Source organism: Helianthus annuus, chromosome 7 (genome assembly GCF_002127325.2).
Source record: "Helianthus annuus cultivar XRQ/B chromosome 7, HanXRQr2.0-SUNRISE, whole genome shotgun sequence".
Classification (NCBI taxonomy): Eukaryota; Viridiplantae; Streptophyta; class Magnoliopsida; order Asterales; family Asteraceae; genus Helianthus; species Helianthus annuus.
Genome location: NC_035439.2, coordinates 85,735,167 through 85,748,386, shown reverse-complemented (window position 1 = coordinate 85,748,386; position 13,220 = coordinate 85,735,167). Strand labels below are relative to the sequence as shown.

Here is a 13,220-nt window from a genome sequence, read left to right as displayed (position 1 = left end):
TCGAACTCCATTTACCAAATGGGCGAGTTCTCCTGACTTAACAGCCTCTTCAATTCTCTTTTTTAGTTGGAAGCAATCGTTGGTGTGGTGTCCCTTTTCTTCATGAAACTCGCAGAATTGTGTGGAGTTCTCATTTTTTCTGCTTTTGGGGAGAGGCCTGGGAGGTCTAAAGCTTTGTTTAACTTCTTCTGTTGCCAGGATTTCCTGAGGGGTCTTGGTGAGGGGAGTGAAACTTGTGCCTTTGTCTCTGCTTGGAAGGTTTCGACCTTCAGTCCTTCGTGAGTCTGAACCCTTTAGGCGCCTGTCATAGGAGTTGAAGTTTCCCCTTTTTCTAACCGGGCTATTGCTTCGCCAGCCGGACCCTCTTTTCCTTTGTTCCTTGATGTCTACAGCTTCCTCTCCCCGAATGTGAGCTTCGGCCCTTTCAAGGGCTTCTTCCAGGGTTTTGGGCAGAGACTTGTTGAAATCTCGTGTGAGGTACTTAGAGGTTATGGCATTCATAAAGCCAGCCACTCTCATTTTCTCATCTGCCCCTACATAGGTCAGACCTTCCTTCTTATATCGTTCAATGAAGGCTCGAAGACTTTCATCATCACGTTGTTTTATCTGGAAGATTACTGTTGCGTCTTTGACATATCGCCTTTGCTGGGAGAAGTTTGCCAGAAAACCCCTGCTGAGATCATCAAAGCTTCGAATGCTTTGAGCAGGTAGGTCGTTGAACCAGATTCTGGCGGATCCAACAAGAGTCTGCATGAACATTAGGCAACATTCAACGTTTGACCATTTTTCTATTCGAGCTGCACCGGTGAAGATCTGGAGATGGTCCTCAGGATCTTCAGTCCCATCATACGTCTTGATGTGGGTTGGCATCTTGATTTTTGATTGAAAATCATAATCGACTATCTGCCTTGAGAAGCATGAGAGGTTGCTTGGCTTATAGGGTTTAGCCAAGTCCTCTTCAGTCCTTGTATCCACGTTGTTACTATTGCCATGATTCCCCTGAGTGGCTAGCACTTGATTAATGAAGTGTTGCCACGGGAAGTTGGCCATCATCTGGGACATCATATTGGGTATGAGGTTGAAGCCTTGAAGGCTTCCTGGACCACCCGAGCAGTTTATTCCAAGAGGGGTGCTAGTAACAGCACTTCGTGCTAAAGGAAGCACGGACAGAGCTTGCTCCCATGTGGTTGTTAAAGAAGCTAGATAGCTTGTCACCGGGGACTGTAGGAGCTGGTCAAGCATTAGCTCATGTCCCAGAGGAGTACCACTAGTAATTGGTTGGGAAGAGAGGATAGGATGTACCGTAGGATTTGTCATAGTGGACAGATAGGGGTGAGGGTTTGGAGGGTTGCTGGGACCAGCCTCACTTCTTGTGGTAAAAGGAGGTAGGGGTGGCCCGGGAGACAGCGTTGGCTCAGGTTCGTCATAATCTAAACGAATCCTTATACCCTTTTCCCTTTCTTTACTCACATGTTGGTTAAGAAGTGACCTTAACTCGAGGAAATTATTAGCGACCCCCTCGGGGGTAAGTTCAACACGCGCCGGGGTGTCAGATACACCGACATTGGGGGATGGAGCCCCGGATCTGGATGGGGTTGGGGTGTTGAAGGTAAGGAACTCGGGTGTGCTCCCCGGAGTCGAGAAAGGTGTTGTTATAGTCGTATGAGCTTGGCCACTACCCGGGGTGGAAGTGTTAGGGATCTGGTTCACTTCTCCCGGAGATCCATTTTCAGACATGGTGACTTTGAGTGAAGAGAGCTACACTACTAGGTCTTTTTTGAGAAGAAATAGCGGCGTAGCCCCACGGTGGGCGCCAACTTGTTGATGCAACAAACACGAGACCAAAGATGGTAGCTGAGTTGGTTAGGCAAAGAGGTTGAAGGGTTCAACCTTGCCTAACGCAGGTCGCGGGGTCCCCCCACGTTTGCAAAACGTGGAAGGAGATTCACTAGTATGTAATTGTTGTTTGCTGAGAGTTCTTTCTCCGAGACGTGCTCGAATCCAGAAGTGAAAGCAAACAGAATGTGTGTGGTGGATGTGATAAGGAGTAACTTGAGAGTGAGCAAGTACTCCACGAATGACCAGAAATGAGGGAATCTCAACTGATCGAAGAATGTCTTTTGGGGTGAATGAGCTGTCTTCTTATAGGGGAAGACATCTCCTCAAATAGTATGTACAAGACTAGTAAAACCTGTTTGCAGTGGAGGGTTTCCCCTTTTGGGGTTGAAGGCTTTTGTCCCCTGGATAATAGCATGTATTGTGCAGACCTGCTTTGCTTTTGCGAGCGTGGGTTGGTGAAGCGAGCTTGGATGTGATTGATTACTGTTCCCTCCTCGCTTTTTCCATTTCACAGCTTTTCAACCATTGAACCGTTTAACCCTTTAAGAACTTGCATGTTTAGTCACTTTATTTAGTCTTGGGCTACCCCCGTCATCACTATTAGATACAACCTTTTAAGACACAAACACGATAAGACACGAACACGACACAAAATCTTATTGTGTCAGTTTTTCCAAACAAAAACATGAACACGAACCTGATAATAAATAGGTTACATGAAAACAACATGTTATGACACCAAAAACTTACTAGCGTTATCATACGACCTGTTAAGACACAAACACGACCTGTTATTACATATTTGATATTTAGCCATTAAGGAACATGTTAAGTATGACTTGTGAAAATAACATTTTCATATCTCACAACTTCAATTATCATCCCGCATTTAAACATTAAGTTACTTGAAAATGGAGATAACATGGTTGAACAACCGTAGGAGGTACCCCAGACAGTTAATAAGCTAATATCAAACTAACAGTAACACATAAGCTCATATGGTTTTAAATTTTAAAATCAAATGAAAATAGTAGTCAAAACAAAACGCATTGTCAAACAGTGGCGGACCTACCCACAGTCGTGGGTAGGCGGCCGCACCCCTTGAAAAAAAAAATTAGTGTTATAGCCAAAAACCTGACCGCACCTTGAAAATAGATTGAACGCCTCATCCGCACGCCCAACAAATAATTTCTAGGTCCACCATTGTTGTCAAACAAAATGAACTTACAAGGGGGCACTAACAGAGTTCCTAACTTACAAATCGGAAAGAATGGAATGAGCGGCTGAATGAGTGATGACGCCCTTACCGCGGTGATGGTTAGATTCGGATGGACATCGGTAAATCGTAGAGAGTGGAAAGAGGGGCTGAATGAGTGAATGTAGATTTCAAATTTAGGGTTTGGACTTTACCAAGCTTTATCGAGCCCAAGCCGAGCTTGAGTCTAAAATAAAGCTCGTTTATTTATCAAGCCCGAGCTCGAGCCTCACATGTGAAGCTCGTCGAGCCTTATCAAGCCTTAGTGTAATATTAGTTTTTATTAATATTTAATAACATTTACCCCTTATTTAAAGTTGTCTAGTAAACACAGCCGACTCAACCATTTTGGTGGCCTAAGGCGAAGTAAAAGCTTGTGGCCTTTTTCCCAAAAAACGTATGTAATTGAAAGTTAAACTTGAAGGGTCCAAGTGTAATTATTTGAAAGATTGTGTTAAAATTTAAAAACAAGAAAAAAAAATGGAAGAAAATGATGAACCAGGGATTCGAACCCGGGTCTCACCAACATCCATACATACACAAAGCCACTACACTACCAACCATCAATCTATTGATAACCCATACTCTAAAGCTTTTATAAATGGACTGTGGTTTCATCAAATCGTGGAGGCCCTATAGTTTTGGTGGCCCTAGGCCCAAGCCTCATTTGACTTGGGCTTGGGTCGGCCCTGAGTAAACGAGTCGAACATGAGCTTCACTTATCGATCTCGCGAGACTAAACGAGTCTACTATTTATATTATCTTTACTTAATATATTATAAACGAGACGAGCTTGAGCTTGAGAAACTACCAACGAGCCAAGCTCGAGCTCTCATAAGTTAATCGAGCTCGGGCTCGGCTTGTTGGCACACCTAGTTGCAAGATACTGAATTACGTTGACGGTTAAACAAACGACAAGTTGACAAAAGGACTCATAGTGTAACGAAAAACAAACCACGGAGGCTCGGTATCCGTTTTTTTTCACATTGGAGACCCAAATTGATCCCGCCATCATACCCCTAAGATGCAAATTACACTTTAGTTAAAAGAAAAATAAAAAGTAGAACGAATAAAACCTTGATCATAAGAAGATACAACTACTGTATATTAATTTCCTAAAATATTATGTGGCATAGTTTAGGTTAATGCCCTTAATAGACTATTTTTTATACTTAATTTGCTTATGATTAGATTTTTATTCTTATAAAAATCTGTTCAGATAGACACTTGGCGGACCCATGATTTGTTTTTAAAGAGGGAAATCAAAGAGTTCAACCAAACTTTTAAGGGTATCAATGATAATCTATACCTTATAATAAAACAAAACAAACTTATGCCACTTGGCATATTTTTATCCCTTTTATTGCCACCTGGCAATGTGATACTCCTTCCTGAGCAATTTTGAGCGGCAATTCAAGGAGGGGTTGCTCTACTCTCTTTTCCCTCACATACTATTCAATCACACGCTTTCTCTTCCAATGTAATTGTTGTTTCCATAATTATGAAACCCTCTCTTTTCAAACTTTTTTTTTTCAAATCACAAACCCTAAATCTCAATCTTCCACATTTGCGATTTAGCCAGAATTCTTTCTCATCTTCTCTCATCACCGTGAAGGTTTTTTCGGCAACAATCAACTTCGTTCTTCTGTTCGTTATTCTCTCTTCATCTTCTTTCATCTTCTTCCATTGATCCATGTTTGTTCCTTATCAACAACTTATCAGCTCATAGGTACTACTCCATCAGATTAATGATTAATTGATGTTAATTTTGTATTTTTTTTTGTTATAAGATTTTAAGGGTTCATTCTAATTTTAGGGTTTTATTCTGATTTCATTTTGTCTTCTCATAGGGTTTCATTCATTAATTCTGAATTTAGGTTTTCATTCTGATGATATTTTTTTATAAGACCCTATATATCTTTGATTCATCGATTGTAACCTTCGATTTCACTATCGTATTAGGGTTAGGGTTATTGTTAGCTGCTTCGATTTTAATCTGTTATCAGTTTTTGATTTCTTTTATTTTTGTTCTGGTATACTATAATTGATATTATTTTTAAAATAAGGTTACAAGATTGGTGAAATAAAGCGCTTTGGAGATGGTGCAAATGATGTTGGAATGATTCAAGACGCATATATTGGCATTGGAAAAAGTGCTGTTGAAGGGATACATGTTTGTCATATTATGAAAATGTGCACCGTCTCTTCATATCATTGATTTCTAAAATTTGTTTTGAGTGGGAAATTGTTGAGTAAAAATGGCTTTAAAAACTTGATGTTATTTATGTAGGCTACGATGGCAGGTAACTTTGCGATCGGACAATTTTGGTTCTTGAAAGGCTTCTGGTGGTACATGGTAACTGGTGTGGTGCTACAAGAGAAGCAATCAGATGGTAACTACATAGTGTTTTTCCGTTTTGCTAACCTAAGGAGTTCTTGGAGAATGAGTCAACTGGTGAGTTTCGTTGCTTTAATATATTAGGACAAATACATTCACACGTGTCCATTCCAATTGTGCGTCTTACAGTTTAGAATATATGAGTATACAACCCAAGAAATAAAGAGAGAAGGAGATGCGATAGTGGCCAGGAACAGGGGTTAAAGTGATGTCAGATCAATCATCTAGGGTTCTGACCGAGGATTTCAAGCGTTGAGCTGTAATCCGGGTTCTAAATTTCAAGGTAATTCAAAGGTTCTTCAAGATCTCTGGGTTTCAATTCTTTTAAGATTTTTGGGCGTTTTTAATCCGTTAATGTTGATCTTAATTGTTATTTGTAGTTGAAAGATGGAAAGGGATTTCATGGGTTTGAATTCAAAAGATTTAAAGGTCATGGTCAAAGATGAAGCTGTTGATGTATGCAAAGAATCAGTTTCTTTTTCTTGCATTTTTTTTCAATTTTATTGACCTAATTTGAACCTTTTCACAAATTGAATTGAAGTTAACTATGTTGTTAGTTTAAACTATTGGGTTTTCAATTTTGTTGTCTGAATTTTCATAAGCAGAGTACGATTTAGATGGTCGTAGGAGTTACTTGGTTTTAGTCATGTATGTATTGTATATATTTGTATAATGCTTCATATCTGATTTGGTGATTGAAATATAAGAAAATTGTGAGAGATTATTAAAGATAAATAATGTACCCAGGTTTGAGAGCTCATTCAAGAAAAAAAAAACTTTTATTAACGTCAAGAGTGCTGGAAGCTCTCTTTTTTTCTTTCAAAGGGTACATTAAAGATAAATAATGTAAACGTTTTGTTTGGTGTAGTGTCTTACGAATAGACCTTTTAATGATAGAGTTTATTTTCCAAAATGGTATCTTAAAGGGTTAAGAACAAGCCCTGCAACATCTGGGGCATTTGCAGGCAAGTTTGTGAATTTGGATTATCGATCGTATTTACTATTCCTTAACTGGATGCCGGACGCGCTAAAGATGCTGGAACTGGAGCTCATTGATCATGCTGGATTGGATTCTGTAGTCTATTTGAGGATTTACTTGCTAAGGTATGCTACTTTGACCTACCCGTTGATAAGTAAATAGCTGATATCGGTCTTTACTATTTTGATTTACTTTTTGAAGTTTTTTGTTCAACTGATTTACTATGCTTATGTTTTAGATATGTTGGTTCCTATGTAAAAGCATATGCTTTCACTCACCGTAGATATTCACAATCTTTTTGCTAATAAATATCATAATTTTGTTAGGGCATGACTGATCTCCTATCTCCAATATATTATTCATAATGCGGGATGAATCAGAAGCATTCTGGTGTTTTGTTTCTCTATTGGAACGACTTGGGCCAAATTTCAACCGTGATCAGAGTGGCATGCACTCTCAACTGTTTGCACTGTCCAAGGTCCTTTATCTATCTCTCCCTCCCACTGTTTGGAATACTTGCAAGAGATCCCTGTGCATGGTTCATGCTTAAAGTATTACTTGAACAATTCTATATTTGTATTGGTTGAATTATATATTTCTAAGACAAATAGATTAGAAATATATGTATGTAAATTTCATGCTAATCCTTTACTTTTCAAATCACACTATTTACATATATGTAAATTCTCAAACAGGCCATCTAATTACATAAATAGTAAAATTGATATTTTACATATGTGTTAATCAAAAATTTAAAAAGTGCATATGCAGGTCTATTTTCCTACTTCTATTGAAAAAAGTGTGATTGGTTGTAGACATGTTAAATGATGGTTCTATTGAAACAAAAATCAAGTGCACCAACTTGATCCAATGGTTGATGGAAGAAGACAATTTCGACCCTTTATCATGCTAATGGCTAGAGCAGTGGTTGATCGCATTGGATATTACATGTATATGCAGGTCTATAATTTTTTAATAGTTGATTTGCACTTTACAAGAGTACTATAATTTTTTTAGCTTTTTTGGTTAATTATGTTTAAACCTACATATCATCTGTTTATATATTTTATCATCTATTTACATACTAGTCTAAGTTCCCGTGTAATACACGGGTGGGTAGACAACAAAAAAAAATTATACTTTAATACGTAAATACTTTATTACATCCTGATGATATTGAGCTATAAGAGAGTAACTGAGTGCTTCTCTTTGACATCCTGAAGTTATGTATATTGATCGTAAACATAATTTTACCATGGATATAAAATAAATAATGATCCAACCTCGAATTAGTGCTGAAGGTCTTCCACATTACATAAGCAATAATTCCCCTGAGAGTAGAAACAAAAAGGCCCCAACATTGTATCTAGTTGCAATATCCGATGATCGGAGTTGTGTTTGCGTGTCAAACCAACCCGACTCATCCCATACCATAAAAAAAATCAAGGAAGCCTATTTACAAAGAAAACCTCAAATTAGGCATAAAACTAAAGTAATTAATTCAATCTTTTGTTTTTCTAAACGGGGACGGCACCCCGTCAAAACTTTATTAATAAAATTAGAAAATAATAGTTACACCTAAAGAGCATTGGGTCTTCCAAGACATACCCCAAGAACACCAACCTCAAAAACGCCTAAGGCCTTACATAACGGGTTTTAACAAATCCCTACCCCAACCACTCTAACCAATAACAATTACTACTTCTAACTCTACTCGCGACCATACACAACCCAAGTATTACAAACATAAAACCTATTCAAAATCCAAACAAAAAATAAACGAAAACAACCAAAATCAAGATTGAATACAGTTCAAACAAAAAACATCAATCTTCAAAACTCTATCGTCTTTCATACGCATCAGCAACAAACTTCAAGCTTCTAGCCATCATCCAAGTCAAACCCAAGTCCAATAACCTGCATTTACCTATCAGTAAATAAACATTCAATGTGAGTTTAATCCCAAGTCCACAAATTTCATGCCAAAAACTAAACAATTGGTTGAAACTTTAAGTGATTTCATTTACAAAATAAATCATGAATCAAAGTAGAAAGCTATAGGAAAACCAAAAATGCATAAACATATAATATCTACCGGCATTGAAGCCCGTGTAGATCATCATTTTTGTTCTAGACCTTTCCAAAGTTGGGCTTCACGTCTAAGGGTTGCCGGATAGATACCTTCTGCACCAAATATTAAAGCACCAAACAAAACTATAGAATGATAACAATATGCTTTCTACATTCACTACATTATGGTTATCCTCAACTGGAAAACTAATTATAACGGGTCAAATTATTTGAAAAAAGACGATTATCCAACCAGCTTGCATGATGCCTTTAATGCAAATATATATTATAACGGGTCAACTGTACTGAACAGGTCACCAACCTGGCTCAACCCATCTTGACCTTTTACCCAGCTCAACAAAAAATGATATGAAATGATATAAGAAATCAACTTACCTCCATGAAAAGAAAAGCGATGAATATGAGAGCCCGTTAACTCCCCTAAACAACCACCAATATGTGTAGCTCCATAAAATTACCTACAAAACGTGTAATGCTAACTGATGTTAGCATCTTTAATTCACAAAAGCAAGAAAATTAAATTATACTCCCTCCGTCCGACTAAAAGTGTCCTATTTTGAATTTTCAAAGTCTTTATTTATAAACTTTGACCTTAAATAATTTTGTTTGTGTTAGATAATACTTGATGAAAGTTATATGATTAGAGTGTGTTTTACAAATGTTTTTATCGGGTTAATTTTCATCAAGTTTTATATAACACAAAAATATATAATTAAAGTCAAAGTGTATAAATAAAGACTTTGAAAATTCAAAACAGGACACTTTTAATGGGACGGGGGTAGTAGCAAATAATCACTGTAAAAGATCACAAAGGGTCCGAGAATTCATGCTAACTAATGTTAGCATCTTTAATTGACCAAAAGCAAGAAAATTAAAACATAGCAAATAACCACTGTAAAAGATCCACCTTAGAGGATATCTTTCATTTTTTTGTTAGTATTGTATTGCATTATGGCATAACTTTGTTATAACTAAATACAAAACTTGGAAATATTCTACCAAATGAATATTTTGATTTACCTCGAAATCTCCCAAAGTATAATCTACCTTCAGATTATGGAGGATGGTTGTTCCTTGATTATTTGCATTCTTTAGCATGTCCTCCTAAGGCTAGATAAGGAAAAGATCAAAAGTAAGATTAAAAAAACTGAGTCGAAACTATACTATTAATGTTTTAATGAAACCAAAAATATAATTTGTCAAAGCAATTGATGAACCACCGCTCTTCAAAGAGATCGGCTTGACGTATAATCAAATAAACGCGGCTAAAGAGTTGGACCAAACCTGATATAGTTCTGTCCCGTATGGTCAGCCGCCTTCACTGGCGGCTCCGCTGCCAAAAAACGCCCAACACAAGGATCATAACAACAAATTGAAAAATATAAATTTTATAAAGTAAACCCACCATATCACTTAGCACTTGCCTATGAATTGACAACGTACCATACTACCATCAATATCTGATCAAGTTTGCTGGCAATAAAAAAATAGACATAAGTTTATCAAATCGTTCAAGTAACAAAAATGATTATTCTACGGCTACTCAGCTAGGCGTACTCTTATAGAGACTTTCAAATGGTTTCCTATTCGGTTAAAGCTTTTACCTGAAATCGTTAAACTAATTAGACATACAACGTAACTTAAGTCAACACTTTTGTAGGTAAACAGGTTAAAAATCTCACATCTAAAATGTACATCACAAAGACGTGCCACTCCTAACTCCAAAAGAGTTATTGAGTGTAAATCTTCAGCCTGAAATAAAGAACACATGATAAATGTAAAGCATATAACCTAGATGTAAAGGTCGGTCACTCACCACCAACTGAACGGTCAAAGACGTGCCACTCCTTTCAAATTCCAACTCGACATTTTGCCCCACGCTATCATTAAGTAAAGTCTCCAACTTCAGAAGCTAACTCGACATTCTACTCCAAAGCACAATGCTTTACAATGATGAATGAGAGTGTAAGGTTCTTGGCTTCAAGTATATCATGTTACACCTTCATAAGTGAGATAAGAAAAATAATCACTCGACCCGCTTAAAAAATCACATGCTTGGCCACCTCAGCACTCCTCTCAACAAATTCATTATCCTCGCTATATCTTGAAGCCCATCCATGACCAACACCTTTGAATATCTTCACAAAGCTCTCAATCTAGCTTTTGTCAAAAACTATTTTATTCACTGAACTTTAAAACCCTAACCCTAAACAGAGAAAAATATAACCCTTCATATCTTTTACCATAAATCATGGAACTTACTTCTTGATTTTCTAATTAAGGTTCCATGTTTGACATCTTCTTCTGGGTGTAACTGGTCAAGCTTGCCTTCTAATATGGCAGTTGGAACCTTAATTTTTGAAACAAAAGTTAAAGTTAAAAAGTGACATTTTCAACCTATATAATTATGAATGGGTTGACAAAGTTTATGTTTAATCTCTAGCGAGTCAAACCAAATGATATATTTGTAAAAAAAAAAAAAAAAAACTATATCAAAATGGGTCAACGGGCAGAACAGCTCAGACCAAGTATACAATTCGCCCATTTGACCACATCTAGGAGAAACACACCTTTAACATCGCTGTCTTTCAAGGGACCATAACAAAAGCCTTAATATCATTATTTTTGCTAGTTTAATAGCCATCATCCCAATAATTACATATAAATTAGTTTTAAGTATACTAAAAAAAAATCAAAATGTTAGAATTTTTTAAGACACTGATTCTACCAATAATAATGAGAACTTTTGCATAAAGTTCTAAGGATATTTACAATTTAACCAGCACTTAGCGGATACTTTTTTTTTTCAAATGGCCAATTTCATCTTAAATTCGGTAATGGTTATTTAAAATCATTATATAAAACCATTAAAAGAGTGATGATACTCACTATTGTTTGCTGAAATGCAAGGCATCATGCTTCATACAACTTGCATCAAGTTCATCACAAGGCTTCTCTATTGGGCATCCACTTTATAATATCCCACAATACTTTCCATATCTTAACAATAGTGAAACTGTCAATTCAAATATACGCGTTGTTTTCATTTTTTTTTCAAAACTAATTTGTTTTTATCCTCCAAACTCATATAATATAAATAGGAAAACTTATTATCATAAACTATGAACTTTACCATGATGTTTATGTTACTAAAACAATTCCTATATGCAACAAATTTAGCCAAAAAAAACATTACAATAGGTTTCATATTACAATAGTAATGCAATCCATATTTTTTTTTTCTTAAACAGCAAAAAAAATTGAGGACACATAATGGATTGAGTTTTTTTTATCTTAATAAACCAAGATTCAATGGTTGTTTCAGTCATTGAAATAGATGAGGTACCTGCACTAATTAGAGCGGAATCATTGCATCGAACGTCGGGCTTGTTTACCAAGCAAACATGCTTGTGACCAGGTTAATTTCAATGAACCTTGTATACCAAAGGATCAATTAGGTTCAGATAATAAAATACAATGTAAATGTTTATTCCATTCAAAGGTATAATTAAATCATTTCATTTGGATCCATGGAATTATATTAAAGGAATGATTCATTCGATCAACGAATAGAAAGCAAATTGAAATAAAAGCTCAAAAAATTTACTGAGATATTTACCAAAACAATAATTGAAATCAATAAAAAATAAGATCACCAATAAAACACCAAAATTATGTTTCCATATCTTATCAAAATCACCAAATAGGGTTTAATTTTTTAAAACCTAAATGATGAACATATGTATGAATGAATGATAAATTAAAATCACGAAAAATCTCAAACGCGATAAATTATTTCAGAAGAAATAAACGAAAAACATTACAGATATATATGATCGAGAACATCAATAACGATCTGAGAGGATCGAGTTGAAAAATACCTGGTTAAGAAGCAGGTTCAAAGCAATCAGAATGCACTGCATTGAAAAAGTTAGTAAAAAAATTAGACCAAAAAAACTTTAAAATGAAAATTTAAACATAATTAATGTCTTTTGAAACATCTGGTGGGCAAACTCTACGTACTAAAGTTTAAGAACTAACAAAAAACCAAGCAGAATCAAACTATTAATATCCAAATCCCTTTTAGTCAGAATCAGTAAAAATTAGAACAAATAAGCCTAAAATGTCAACTTTAACATAACTGATGACTTTTGACACACACCTGGTGCTCCTGATGGGCAAACTCCTCAAGCTATAATTGAAGAACTTACAAAGAAATAGAACGTAATCAAACTATCAAGCCCCACTACCTTTTTCAAATCAGAAATAAGTAAAAACAATAGATCAAATAAGCTTCAAAATGCCAACTTTAACATAACTGAAGACCTGGTGGGCAGAATCTTCATACTAAAATTAAAGAACTAAGAAACAAAACTAAACATAATTAAACTATCAAGTTAATTCAAAATACATAAAACACAACCCAATAGCAATAGTATAAGGGTTTTCTTACACTCAAACGAAATAATCCTGTAACAGACGAAAAAAAATTGAAATAAGAATCAAACCTAACCAAACCAAACCTGATGTTCATGAAGGTCCTCATTCAAAAGGTCAATGTAGACCATGAAAAACCCATCTGCTCTGCAATTTTTTTCTTCCCCAAGGTGGCATCTACATCCATGACAATTGCAATAGCAGCTTGCTGTAATAATATA

General features: G+C 36.0%; 1 long non-coding RNA gene across 5 annotated transcripts; it reads left to right on the top strand.

Annotated features, from left to right (window-relative positions):
• The first annotated feature begins 4,498 nt into the window (after nucleotides 1–4,498).
• LOC118480575 lies at nucleotides 4,499–7,115 on the top strand. 5 transcript variants are annotated; one of them, XR_004863367.1, is made up of 6 exons: nucleotides 4,499–4,823; nucleotides 5,161–5,287; nucleotides 5,385–5,775; nucleotides 5,873–5,948; nucleotides 6,458–6,596; nucleotides 6,798–7,115. It is a non-coding gene; the product is annotated as an uncharacterized LOC118480575 (long non-coding RNA). The 5 variants fall into 5 exon arrangements; XR_004863366.1 differs by having other exon boundaries at nucleotides 6,419–6,596; XR_004863368.1 differs by lacking the exons at nucleotides 6,458–6,596; nucleotides 6,798–7,115 and having other exon boundaries at nucleotides 5,385–5,549; nucleotides 5,627–5,775; nucleotides 5,873–6,412.
• The last annotated feature ends 6,105 nt before the right edge of the window (nucleotides 7,116–13,220 follow it).